Source organism: Oncorhynchus nerka, linkage group LG15 (genome assembly GCF_034236695.1).
Source record: "Oncorhynchus nerka isolate Pitt River linkage group LG15, Oner_Uvic_2.0, whole genome shotgun sequence".
NCBI lineage: Eukaryota > Metazoa > Chordata > Actinopteri > Salmoniformes > Salmonidae > Oncorhynchus > Oncorhynchus nerka.
Genome location: NC_088410.1, coordinates 4,824,181 through 4,839,122, shown reverse-complemented (window position 1 = coordinate 4,839,122; position 14,942 = coordinate 4,824,181). Strand labels below are relative to the sequence as shown.

Genomic DNA, 14,942 nt, shown 5'->3' with positions numbered 1-14,942 from the left:
CCTGATCATCACAGCTAGCTAGCTGCCACAGAGTGACCCAGCCCGAAGCTAGCCCTGAGCCAGGCCCACCTCCCGGCCTACTCTGTGATCACTCGGCTACTCAGCCGATGACTCTACCCCAACACAGCTACAATCCACTACTCCACCGGATCCATACTGTAAGTTCTGGACCTTTGCATCGGATCCTCGCTGCTAGCTAGCTGCTACCGATTGGCTATAGTGGCTAACGCCCCTGCTCCGAAGCTAGCACCAGTTAGCCGCAAGCCAGGAGCATCTCCCGACTAGCAAACGAAATTACTACAACTACAATACTTCTTTCGCCATCTGGCCCGGACCCTTTGTCGACACGGCGCCCGCCGTACCATCCATCGACTGGTCTGCGGATGTAACTCCATCAGCTGTGCCCTCAACTGGCCTTTGCCGGATGTTGGAGCAAACATTTCTACTTACCCCGGCCTGCTAACTTTAAACGCCATGTCTCCCGTAGTAACGACTACCCCGCGGCTTCCTGTTCCATCTATTGCTGTTCACTGGACCCTATGATCACTTGGCTACATAGCTGATGACTGCTGGGCTGTTCATTAATCACAGTACTCCATTTTGTTTATTTTTTGTTTATCTGTCGGCCCCAGAACTCAGGCCCTGTGTGTCGTTAACTGACCCTCTCTGGCCATCCATCGCCATTTTACCTGTTGTTGTCTTAGCTGATTAGCTGTTGTTAATTTACATGCTGACCAGACCGGACACGTCATGCGCGAGCACGCAAAACAAATGTAGAAATCCATGTTATTCAATTATTGCACCCACCAACGAGCATCTGCGATGCCAAGGGCTGAAATAGAACGCAGATCGCGCTGCAAGTCCTGCCTCTCCCATCTCCTCATTGGTTTATAGAAGCAGGTACCCACGTTCCATCTCCTCATTGGTTATACCCACGTGGTGATTGAAAAGATGAACTGTTTTGCCGGTCGTCGTGGTAATATGAAAGTGTAGATGGATCACCATATAAAGTTCAAAGATGAAAAAAAAGCCTGGAAGGAGGAGATGACTAGAAACGATTCGGATGGCCGTTTATGTGTGGATTAATTGTCGGAGTAGATGACCTTGTGCATTTCAGGTAAAATAACAACTGTGTTTATATCCCAGGACAAATTAGCTAGCAAGTGCAAACTTGTGTTCCCAAATTAATGTCATTGGTTCAGAGTTTGTTTTGATAATTTAACCTGCGTGTCGTGATCGCGTTTGGTGTAGGGGTACAAAATGTATGTACGATGGTGCACGCGCGCAGCCGGTTTGGGTTCCGTGTTACCCGTTGTTGTCTCAGCTAGCTCTCCCAATCAACACCTGTGATTGCTTCATGCCTTGCTTTATGTTTCTCTCAAATGTCAATATGCCTTGTACACTGTTGTTTAGGATAGTTATCATTGTTTTAGTGTACTGCGGAGCCCCTAGTCCCACTCAACATGCCTCAGATACCTCCTTTGTCCCACCTCCCACACATGCGGTGACCTCACCCAGCATAACTAGCCCGTACAGTAAACTTGGTGCCTGGGTTTTACCTCCACTGTACCCGCACCCCACCATACCCCTGTCTGTACATTATGCCCTGAATCTATTCTACCACGCCCAGAAATCTGCTCCTTTTTATTCTCTGTCCCCAACGCTACAATATTTTCCATCAAGATCGAACTACCAAAGGGGGAGGAGTTAGTCTGCAGAATTCTGTCATACTTTCCAGGTCCCAAACAGTTCGAGCTTCTAATTTTAAAAATGAATCTCTTCAGAAATAATTCTCTCACTGTTGCCGCCTGCAACCGACCCCCCTCAGCTCCCAGCTGTGCCCTGGACACCATATGTGAATTGATTGCCCCCCATCTATCTTCAGAGTTCGTTCGATCTGTTAGGTGACCTGAACTGGGATATGCTTAATTAACACACCCCGGCAGTCCTACAATCTAAACTAGATGCCCTCAATCTCACACAAATTATCAAGGAACCCACCAGGTACAACCCTTAATCTGTAAACATGGACACCCTGATAGATATTATCCTGACCAACTTGCCCTCTAAATACACCTCTGCTGTTTTCAATCAGGATCTCAGCGATCACTGCCTCATTGCCTGCATCCTCTATGGGTCCGCAGTCAAACAACCACCCTTCATCACTGTCAAACGCTCCCTAAAACACTTCAGCGAGCAGGCCTTTCTAATCGACTTGGCCCGGGTATCCTGGAAGGATATTGACCAAATCCCGTCAGTCGAGGGTGCCTGGTCGTTCTTTAAAAGTAATTTCCTCACCATCTTAAATAAGCCCCTTTCAATAAATAAAAAAACTAAGAACAGATATAGCCCTTGGTTCACTCCAGACCTGACTGCCCTCGACCAGCACAAAAACACCCTGTGGCAGACTGCAGTAGCATTGAATAGTCCCGGCGATATGCAACTTTTCAGGGAAGTCAGGAACCAATACACACAGTCAGTCAGGAAAACAAAAGATAGCTTTTTCATAAAAGAAATTTGCATCCTGCAGCTCTAACTTCAAAAAGTTTTGGGACACTGTAAAGTCCATGGAGAATAAGAGCACCTCCTTCTGGGACACTGTAAAGTCCATGGAGAATAAGAGGACCTCCTCCTGGGACACTGTAAAGTCCATGGAGAATAAGAACACCTCCTCCCAGCTGCCCACTACACTGAGGCTAGGAAACACTGTCACCACTGATAAATCCACAATAATCGAGAATTTCAAGAAGCATTTATCTACGGCTGGTCATGCTTTCCTCCTGGCTACCCCAACCCCGCCAACAGCTCCGCACCCCCGCAGCTACTTCTTTGGACACCGTGTTAACAAACCTCCAAACAAGCTTCAATGCCATACAACACTCCTTCCGTGGCCTCCAACTGCTCTTAAATGCTAGTAAAACTAAATGCATGCTCTTCAACTGTTTGCTGCCAGCACCCGCCCGCCCGATTAGCATCACTACTCTGGACGGTTCTGACTTAGAATATAGGGACAACTACAAACACCTAGGTGTCTGGCTAGACTGTAAACTCTCCTTCCAGACTCACATTAAACATCTCCAATCCAAATCGGCTTCGTATTTCGCAACAAAGCCCCCTTCACTCACGCCGCCAAACATACCTTTGTTAAACTGACTATCCTACCGATCCTCGACTTTGGCGATGTCATTCACAAAATAGCTTCCAATACTCTACTCAGCAAACTGGATGCAGTCTATCACAGTGTCATCCGTTTTGTCACCAAAGCCCCTCATACCACCCACCACTGTGACCTGTATTGCCTCGTCGGCTGGCCCTCGCTACATATTTGTCGCCAGACCCACTGGCTCCAGGTCATCTATAATCTATGCTTTCCTTTCAGTTCTCTGCTGCCAATGACTGGAACGAATTGCAATAATCGCTGAAGCTGGAGACTTATAGTTCCCTCACTAACTTTAAACATCAGCTATCTGAGCAGCTAACTGATCGCTGCAGCTGTACATAGTCCATCGGTAAATAGCCCACCCAATCTGCCTACCTCATCCCCATATTGTTTTTATTTACTTTTCTGCTCTTTTGCACACCAGTATTTCTCCTTGCACATCACCATTTGCTCATCTATCACTCCAGTGTTAATCTGCTCAATTGTAATTACTTCGCTACTATGGCCTATTTATTGCCTTACCTCCTCACACCATTTGCACACACTGTATATAGACTTTATTTTGTTTCTTATATTGTGTTATTGACTGTATGCTTGTTTATGCCATGTGTAACTCTGTATTGTTGTTTGTGTCGAACTGCTTTGCTTTATCTTGGCCAGGTCGCAGTTGTAAATGAGAACTTGTTCTCAACTGGCCTACCTGGTTAAATAAAGGTGGGGGAAAAAATGTTTTCTATGTGTAGGTTAATAAATAAAGGTGAAATAAAACAAATCTTTAAAAAAGCAGTTTCTTATAGGAATCTTATAGGAATGCTATAGTGCTTTTTCGTAAGGGGAGCCAGTTTGACTGTATGTAACGTTCGATGAGCAAAGACTAAGACTGGTAGGTCTGGGATACCAGACTGCACTCTGGTCAAAGAGTGATGACAGATATCCCTGCAAATGAAAACAGTCTGATCTCCACAAAAGCCAAACTGAGAAATAAATTTCGTTTTTTTTATATTAACAAGTGGTTGCCATGGTGAATAATCCAATAATAATTGGTAGGACCCATGAAAGGAAACTATAAATGAAAATACTGACAGATCAATAAAAATGTCCTTGTAGATCTAATCGAAATGATTCTAAATTAATATCTAAGGGTATTTTTTAAATACATTAATACATTTCCCGTTGCAGGTATTATAAATGAACAGTGTGTCAGTGTTAATAAGATCTTCTGTCTCCTCCTCTTTCACTCCCAGAACGGGTTCAACCTTCTATTTTATTGAGACAGTCTCCTCTTCCTACCCAAAAGGTTCGTCTTTCACTGAAACAGCCTCCTCTTCCTCCTTTTTCATTCTGAAAGCTTCTACCTCTTCCACTGTGACAGCCTGTATCCCCTCTTCCTCTTTCACTCTAAAAGTTTCATTCTCTTCTTTCACTGTAATATCCTCCTCTTCTTTCAATGTGATAGCCTCCTCTTCCTCCTTTTTCATTCTGACAGCTTCTTCCTCTCCTTTCACTGTGATAACCTCTTTTAAGTCAATGTTCAGCCCCAGAGCGTCTTTCTCCGTACAGCAGACCTCCTCACGTCGCCATCTGCTGGTTGCATTGGGTAACGCAAAGAGGATTCTGTCAAACAATATCATAACAAATCATTTCAGTACGTTTTTACCACACTCCTCATAAAAACACTATCACCCTCTACGAAGTTGGTTAAAAGAAAAACGGAAACATCCGGTTTTCATGGATATAGATTATCTTTAACCCAACGACACGTATCGGTAGCGTGGCCGAGCGGTCTAAGGCGCTGGATTAAGGCTCCAGTCTCTTCGGAGGCGCGGGTTCGAATCCCGCCGCTGCCAGATATTTTGGCTCTCGAGCGTCGCAACGGTCTAAGGGCACTGCATCTCAGTGCGAGCACTGGTTCTATTCCAGGCTGTGATTGGGTCCCATAGAGTGTCGCACAATTAATCCAGCGACATCCGGGTTTGGCAAGGGTTTGTTGTAAAAATAAGAATTTGGCTTGACTAGTTATATAAAGGAAAAAAAATAACTGAAGTTCAAATTGATGACATGTAGATTTTTTTGTCACTGGTGTACACACAGTGGTGGAAAAAGTACTCAATTGGCATACTTGAGTAAAAGTAAAGACACCTTAATAGAAAATGACTCAAGTAAAAGTGAAAGTCACCCAGTAAAGTACTACTTGAGTAAAAGTCTAAAAGTATCTGGTTTTAAATGTACTTAAGTATCGGAAGTAAAAAGGGTAAACCATTTGAAATTAATATATTAATAAGCAAACCAGACGGCACAATTGTATTTTTTTATTGACGGATTGCCAGGGTCACACTCCAACACTCAGACATAACACAAACACTTCATCTGTAAATTAAGTGAGTCCGCCTGAGCAGAGGCAGTACGGATCACCAGGGATGTTCTCTGTTTAGTGAGTCCGCCTGAGCAGAGGCAGTACGGATCACCAGGGATGTTCTCTTGATAAGTGTGTGACTTGGACCATTTTCCTGTCATAATGTAACGAGTACTTTTGGGTGTCAGGGAAAATGTATGGAGTAAAAAGTACATTATTGTCTTTATAGGAATGTAAGTGAAGTCAAATTAAAAGTTGACAAAAATATAAATGGTAAAGTACAGATACCCCCAAACAACTACTTAATTTTTACTTAAAGTACATTACACCACTGCATACACACACTACCACACAATGTCAAAGTGGAATCATGTTTTCAACGTTTAAAAAAAAAAAAAATGAAAAGCTGAAATGTCTTGAGTTTATAAGTATTCAACTAATTTGTTATGGCAAGCCTAAATAAGTTCAGGAGTAGACATGTGCTTTTTAACAAGTCACATAATTAGTTGCATGGACTCACTCTGTGTGCAATGATAGTGTTGATTTTGCAATGTTCGATGGCTCTGAACATGATTTTTTAAATGACGACCTCATCTCCGTACCCCAGATATACTGTACAATTATCTGTACGGTCCCTCAGTCGAGAAGTGAATTTCAAACACAAGATTCAACCACAAAGACCAGGGAAGTTTTCCAATGCCTCGCAAATAAGGGAACCTATTGGTAGATTAAGAAATATATATATTATATACATATATATAATCCATTTTGAATTCAGGCTGTATCACAACAAAATGTGGAATAAGTCAAGGGGTATGAATACATTCTGAGGGCACTGTAGCTATAGATAAATAATGATAATGAAATTATAACAAAATAATGAAACAATCCCTAGTAAGCTAATGTTTTGAGGGCATACTGACAGTATTATGTGACATTAATAGACTGGTTTTACGCACAGCTGGGAGAGTATGGAACGCCGTTTGGGTCTTTGGGTCTTCAAGAGAAAGAGAGCACGAGGAGGGCCCGTGTCATGCAGGTTCAGGTAGCCTCTACAGGACAGTTGTATATTATTTAATTAAAACATGTAATCAATTGGTAGCTGATTAGGCATTATTGCCACCAGGCAGCAGTCTAACAATTGCAGCATTACGACAGCATCTGTAGCTTCGTGAAATGTTAGGCCTAACATGAGAAAATGACGACCAAATAGAGGCCTACCAATAAACCGTTATTCATTAGCTAAAGAAAAGCTATACATACCCAGAAACCCTATCATCGATTAATTAGGCATGCAGCCAATTAGACACGTCACTATTTCAACACGATGGACAGCGATCGGTTTGTGAGATGACTGTCTGGCTGAAATATTGGATTTTATTTTAGAGCGGGGCCCAAACTCCAACCTTGCGGGGTTCAAAGAAACTGCCTTAACTTTAGAAAATGAGCTACTAAAATCAGAAGGCTACCAACGACTGGAGTAGTATTTGTATGTTGGTCAAATTTCCAATGTTTCAGTTAAACAGGTGCTGTGCCGAATAGCTCCCCCCTGCCAGAATCCCCCTTCGCGTAAACGCGCAAGCACTCAATTCTTAATCGATTTACTTGCTCATTGAGATTTCTCATCACGTTGGGCATTTCATTTTTTATGTCATTTTGATTTCACTAGTAATGTCTGCAGTTTTCGGTTTGGCTATTTGTTTCAAGTGTATTAGTCTATAAATAAATATCTTTGCCAAAAGTCGTCATCTCTCCCGTGTCTTATTCGACTAGTAGTTGTTCTGAAATGTTTATTGCTTGCCTACATCCTAATACCTATTAATGATTAATTGCGGTTGCCTATCCTGAAGTGAAGTTTGTTCTGTAGAAGGTATTTGACTCTGATGTGTGCCACAGAAAGTATTTGATTATAGCCACAATATTAAGGAAATTAGAAGGGATAGGGGGTGGTTCGGCAAGGACATTTTCTTGCCTGCCAACCCACCATCTATCTTGGGACTGCAAGGCCTGGCACACTTCAGAATCATTTTTGATTACCTATCATGCCCTCTGATATGTGCCACAGGAGTATTAGACTCTAGTCACAAAAGGAAGTGGCTATTTCAGCAATAATAGTTTTCTATTTTCTGTTCCCTCTACCCATCCCTCAATCCCCATCCCATCGTGTTTTGCCCTCTTATGGCTTTACCTACATTTTTTAAAACACTTTTTCTGATTGAATTTTTAAGAATGTAGGTACAGTAGCAATAATAACAATAATAATAACAATAATATATTAAACATTTGTACTCTGGGCAACTGTATAATAATAGAATAAACAAAACTATGACTGAATGTGACTCCATGAAGAATCCCCTCCCCAATGGTCCCTTGCCCTCCATAGACACCCCAGCACCTCCACCATCCCCTCCCTCCATAGGACACCCCAGCACCTCCACCACCCCATCAGCCCTCCATAGGACACCCCCAGCACCTCCATCCCCCCCATCAGCCCTCCATAGGACACCCCCAGCACCTCCACCATCCCATCAGCCCTCCATAGGACACCCCCACACCTCCACCCCCCCCATCAGCCCTCCATAGGACACCCCCCAGCACCTCCCCCCCCATCAGCCCTCCATAGGACACCCCCAGCACCTCCCCCCCCATCAGCCCTCCATAGGACACCCCCAGCACCTCCACCCAGCCCTCCATCCCCCAGCACCTCCACCCCCCCCCATCAGCCCTCCATAGGACACCCCCAGCACCTCCACCATCCCCATCAACCCTCCATCAGCCCTCCACTATTCCCATCAGCCCTCCATAGGACACCCCCAGCACCTCCACCATACCCATCAGCCCTCCATAGGACACCCCCAGCACCCACCATCCCCATCAGCCCTCCATAGGACACCCCCAGCACCTCCACTCCCCCCCCATCAGCCCTCCATAGGACACCCCCAGCACCTCCACCCCATCCCCATCATCCCTTCCATAGGACACCCCAGCACCTCCACCCCCCATCAGCCCTTCATAGGACACCCCCAGCACCTCCACCATCCCCATCAGCCCTCCATAGGACACCCCCAGCACCTCCACCATCCCCATCAGCCCTTCCATAGGACACCCCCAGCACCTCCACCATCCCCATCAGCCCTCCATAGGACACCCCCAGCACCTCCACCATCCCCATCAGCCCTCCATAGGACACCCCCAGCACCTCCACCATCCCCATCAGCCCTCCATCACCCCAGCACCTCCACCACCCCATCAGCCCTCCACAGGACACCCCCAGCACCTCCACCATCCCCATCAGCCCTCCATCACCCATCAGCCCTCCATAGGACACCCCCAGCACCTCCATCAGCCCTCCATAGGGCACCTCCCCATCAGCCCTCCATAGGACACCTTCAGCACCTCCACCATCCCCATCCCCTTCATCAGCCCTCCACCATCCCCATCAGGGACACCCCCAGCACCTCCACCATCCCCATCAGCCCTTCATAGGACACCCCCAGCACCTCCACCATCCCCATCAGCCCTCCATAGGACACCCCAGCACCTCCACCATCCCCATCTAGCCCATCACCCCCAGCCCTCCATAGGACACCCCCAGCACCTCCATCCCCATCAGCCCTCCACACCCCCAGCACCTCCACCATCAGCCCTCCACAGGACACCCCCAGCACTCCCCCCATCAGCCCTCCATTCCACCATCCCCATCAGCCCTCCATAGGACACCCCCAGCACCTCCACCATCCCATCAGCCCTCCATAGGACACCCCAGCACCTCCACCATCCCCATCAGCCCTCCATAGGACACCCCCAGCACCTCCACCATCCCCATCAGCCCTCCACAGGACACCCTCAGCACCTCCACCCCACAAATCACATAAGTTAAGTATCCTTGAGTATCCTGTGAATATGTTTATGTATATGTATTTACATGTATCATCCCCATGTGATCATCTGGGATGTATATTTATATATACACACAAATACATATACATAAACATATTCACAGGATACTCAACTTATCTCTTTTCCTACATCAGATGTACAGGTGACATTTCCACCTGGATGACAGCACATAATCAGCAACACAGAGATGCTCTTCATCCGAGGGAATGCCTGCCTGTTCTCATTGTTACATCATCCCAGACAATCACATGTCATTTACATTCTAGCCCTAAGGATTGCCTGCCCGTTCTCATTGTTACATCATCCCAGATGATCACGTCATTTACATTCCATCCCTAAGGATTGCCTGCCTGTTCTCATTGTTACATCATCCCAGATGATCACGTCATTTACATTCCATCCCTAAGGATTGCCTGCCTGTTCTCATTCTTACATCATCCCAGATGATCACATGTCATTTACATTCCATCCCTAAGGATTGCCTGCCCGCTCTCAGATGTTAGATAACCCCAGGTAAAACACACATCATTTACATCCCAGCCCTTGTCAGCTCCAGATTTGACGACTTCAACTCACACCCTGTTGGAGTCCCTGCATTCTCAGATTCCCCTCAGTTATTCATCTCTATATTTTAATCAATAAAGTGTTTCAAAATGCTGTTTTTTTATTAACATATACGTTCAGATCCTTCCTGAGAGAGAAGGGGTGTAGTATCTTCAGATGGGCGTGTGGTGCCCTTCCTCACCCACGCCAACAAGATGTTACTTCTTGTGGGGTCTTTGCCTTGAAAGTAAGTATGAGAGTATAAATAATGTACAATTATAACCTAGTGAAAGTGTACTGACTAAAGGCTAAAACAGAACTGTCAAATTATATTATAGCTGTGTCATTGAATACTTGCTAATTATAATCTTAAATTGTAACATAATTTTGTTGGGAAAACTGAAATGCCCATCAAATTGTTCCCCCAGTTTGCTGAATGTGTTCTGAAGGTGTCGATTGTCTTTTCAAATATGGACAAAGATGTTAACATCATGAGAGAAATAGCAGAAATAGCAGTCACTCCCCTCCAAAACACTGGTATGTTCAATTTCATATAATTGTATATAAAAAACATTTATATGGATCTTTCAAGGTTATCTTTGATCCACATTCTGACTAGATGGCCACTAAAATACATGAATTTCGGTAGGCAAGAAAATCGAAGAAAATTTCCTTAATTTTGTCACTAGAGTCAAATACTTTCTACAGATCAAACTTCATGTCAGGATAGGCAACCGAAATGAATAATTAATGTATGTGTGTTATATTAAACAGAGGAGGGAGTCAAATGTAGGCAAGCAATAAACATTTCAGAACAACTACTAGTTGACACGGGAGAGATGACGAATTTTGGCGAAGAGACGTATTTTAATAGACTAATACACTTGAAACAAATAGCCAAACCGAAAACTGCAGACATTACTAGTGCCCCCCTCTTCCCGCGATCAAACCGCCATTAAAAAATAAATAAAATGAAACGCAGTGATCACTGACAGCTGCCTTGAAGAACACACATGTACAATTATTTCTGCTTCTAAGATCAGTGAAATAGAGGCTTAACTGACAACTGAGTGAAGAACAAAAAAAAAGCAAGTGGCAGCAATGAAGAATTGAATGAAGAATTGAATGAAGATTTGAATGAAGATTGAGTGAAGAATTGAATGAAGAATTGAATGAAGAATTGAATGAAGAATTGAGTGCGTAGAATTCTGGCAGGGGGGGGGCTTTTCTGCACAACATCGGAAGTGAAGGCGGAGCCTCGGCTCTTTTGTCTTGTGATTTTGGGCAGAGAGCCACGTGTTGAAATATAACGTCTCAGACCTCTACCTCCCTAATCTACAATATCAGTAGACTAGACGTAAATATTCCCATCTGGTTATATATATTCCCAATTTCGCCGGATCTCTGTAATCGACAATAACGGAAGAATCTACAATGAATAAGGTAGGTTGATATACATTTAAGACAAGGGGCCTTTGTAGCCAACTTCCTGCTTTTACACAGCATCCGTTTAACGGTCAAAACAAATGCTATGGGTAACATACACTTATTGCGGATGTAGCGAAATGCTATTGACATTTGTGCTGTTTTTGTACGTGAAAATAATGTATTTATTATTTTTAAACTCGTTGGGAAGGTTCGTAAGCAACCATTTCACTGTGAAGCCGCATGCTGAAAGTTGGTGGCCATTGGCAAAAATCGCTCCGCCATTTCCTTGTTGCAAAAAAATATAATAGTTGACCTAATTTCAGTTTATGTGACAAAAGAAGCACGCACAGTATAGAGAATCATTGTACCATCTAAACCACTGTGAAATATATTTTCAATAACCAACAATATTGTTTTTTCAAGCTGGTGAACAAAACCAAGTATACAGAACAAAAAATACAAACGCGACATGCAACAATTTAATAGATGTAGTGTGTGACTTGGAAAAAAGTTGGCAATAATATAAATAGTAAAGTACAGATACCCCCAAACAACTACTTCATTTTTAAAGTACATTACACCACTGCATACACACAATACCACACAATGTCAAAGTGGAATCATGTTTTCAACGTTTTTTTAACAACGTTTTTTTAATTAGTTGCAACAAATGAATTAAAAATGAAAAGCTGAAATGTCTTGAGTTTATAAGTATTCAACCCATTTGTTATGGCAAGGAGCCTAAATAAGTTAAGGAGTAGACATGTGCTTTTTAACAAGTCACATAATTAGTTGCATGGACTCACTCTGTGTGCAATGATAGTGTTTAACATGATTTTTAAAATGACGACCTCATCTCCGTACCCCAGATATACTGTACAATTATCTGTACGGTCCCTCAGTCGAGAAGTGAATTTCAAACACAAGATTCAACCACAAAGACCAGGGAAGTTTTCCAATGCCTCGCAAATAAGGGAACCTATTGGTAGATGAAGAAATATATATATTATATACATATATATAATGCATTTTGAATTCAGGCTGTATCACAACAAAATGTGGAAAAAGTCAAGGGGTATGAATACATTCTGAGGGCACTGTAGCTATAGATAAATAATGATAATGAAATTATAACAAAATAATGAAACAATCCCTAGTAAGCTAATGTTTTGAGGGCATACTGACAGTATTATGTGACATTAATAGACTGGTTTTACGCACAGCTGGGAGAGTATGGAACGCCGTTTGGGTCTTTGGGTCTTCAAACACCCAAACGTTTTGCGTTCCATAAGAGAACGCACGAGGAGGGCCCGTGTCATGCAGGTTCAGGTAGCCTCTACAGGACAGTTGTATATTATTTAATTAAAACATGTAATCAATTGGTAGCTGATTAGGCATTATTGCCACCAGGCAGCAGTCTAACAATTGCAGCATTGCGACAGCATGTGTAGCTTCGTGAAATGTTAGGCCTAACATGAGAAAATGACGACCAAATAGAGGCCTACCAATAAACCGTTATTCATTAGCTAAAGAAAAGCTATACATACCCAGAAACCCTATCATCGATTAATTAGGCATGCAGCCAATTAGACACGTCACTATTTCAACACGATGGACAGCGATCGGTTTGTGAGATGGCTGTCTGGCTGAAATATTGGATTTTATTTTAGAGCGGGGCCCAAACTCCAACCTTGGGGTCCAAAGAAAATGCCTTAACTTTAGAAAATGAGCTACTAAAATCAGAAGGCTACCAACGACTGGAATAGTATTTGTATGTTGGCAAATTTCCAAAGTCTCACTTAACAGGTGCTGTGCCGAATAGCTCCCCCCTGCCAGACTCCCCCTTCGCGTAAACGCGCGAGCACTCAATTCTTCATCGATTTACTTGCTCGTTGAGATTTCTCATCACGTTGCGTTTCATTTAATTTGTTTTATGTCATTTTGATTTCACTAGTAATGTCAGCAGTTTTCGGTTTGGCTATTTGTTTCAAGTGTATTAGTCTATAAATAAATATCTTTGCCAAAAGTCGTCATCTCTCCCGTGTCTTATTCGACTAGTAGTTGATCTGAAATGTTTATTGCTTGCCTACATCCTAATACCTATTAATGATTAATTGCGGTTGCCTATCCTGAAGTGAAGTTTGTTCTGTAGAAGGTATTTGACTCTGATGTGTGTCACAGAAAGTATTTGATTATAGCCACAATATTAAGGAAATTAGAAGGGATAGGGGGGTGGTTCGGCAAGGACATTTTCTTGCCTGCCGAACCCACCATCTATCTTGGGACTGCAAGGCCTGGCACACTTCAGAATCATTTTTGATTACCTATCATGCCCTCTGATATGTGCCACAGGAGTATTAGACTCTAGTCACAAAAGGAAGTGGCTATTTCAGCAATAATAGTTTTCTATTTTCTGTTCCCTCTACCCATCCCTCAATCCCCCATCCCATCGTGTTTTGCCCTCTTATGGCTTTACCTACATTTTTTAAAACACTTTTTCTGATTGAATTTTTAAGAATGTAGGTACAGTAGCAATAATAACAATAATAATAACAATAATATATTAAACATTTGTACTCTGGGCAACTGTATAATAATAGAATAAACAAAACTATGACTGAATGTGACTCCATGAAGAATCCCTCCCTATAGGTCCCGTTGCCCTCCATAGGACACCCCAGCACCTCCACCCCCCCATCAGCCCTCCAGGACACCTCCACCATCCCCATCAGCACTCCATAGGACACCCCAGCACCTCCTCCCCCATCAGCCCTCCATAGGACACCCCCAGCACCTCCACCCGCCCATCAGCCCTCCATAGGACACCTCCACCATCCCCATCAGCCCTCCATAGGACACCCCAGCACCTCCTCCCCCATCAGCCCTCCATAGGACACCTCCACCATCCCACCAGCCCTCCATAGGACACCCCCAGCACCTCCACCCCCCCATCAGCCCTTCAGGACACCCCAGCACCTCCACCATCCCCATCAGCCCTCCATAGGACACCCCCAGCACCCCCCGCCCATCAGCCCTCCATAGGACTTCCCAGCACCTCCACCCCCCCATCAGCCCTCCATAGGACACCCCCAGCACCTCCACCATCCCCATCAGCCCTCCATAGGACACCCCCAGCACCTCCACCATCCCCATCAGCCCTCCATAGGACACCTTCAGCACCTCCACCCCCCCATCAGCCCTCCACAGGACACCCCAGCACCCCCTCCCATCAGCCCTCCATAGGACACCCCAGCACCTCCACCATCCCCATCAGCCTCCATAGGACACCCCCAGCACCTCCACCAGCCCCATCAGCCCTCCATAGGACACCCCCAGCACCTACACCATCCCCATCAGCCCTCCATAGGACACCCCAGCACCTCCACCATCCCCATCAGCCTCCCCCACCATTCAACCACAAATCACAATAATATATATACACACACACACACACACACACACACACACACACAAATACATATACATAAACATATTCACAGGATACTCAACTTATCTCTTTTTTGAGGGCATACTGACAGTATTATGTGACATTAATAG

At 44.3% G+C, this 14,942-nt stretch overlaps 2 long non-coding RNA genes and 1 other non-coding gene across 7 annotated transcripts in view; 2 read left to right on the top strand and 1 right to left on the bottom strand.

The window, feature by feature from the left end:
- Positions 1-14,942, bottom strand: part of LOC135560374 (uncharacterized) — a 300,103-nt gene that overhangs the window by 39,562 nt on the left and 245,599 nt on the right. The gene's annotated exons all lie outside the window — the stretch shown is intronic.
- trnal-aag (transfer RNA leucine (anticodon AAG)) lies at positions 4,926-5,007 on the top strand. Its single transcript has one exon. It is a non-coding gene; the product is annotated as a tRNA-Leu (tRNA).
- LOC135560375 (uncharacterized) overlaps positions 9,271-14,942 on the top strand; it is a 295,196-nt gene continuing 289,524 nt past the window's right edge. For both annotated transcript variants that reach the window (XR_010458880.1, XR_010458879.1), the window contains exons 1-3: positions 9,271-9,926; positions 10,098-10,203; positions 10,385-10,493. This is a non-coding gene — a long non-coding RNA (uncharacterized LOC135560375). The remainder of the gene's footprint in view (positions 9,927-10,097; positions 10,204-10,384; positions 10,494-14,942) is intronic.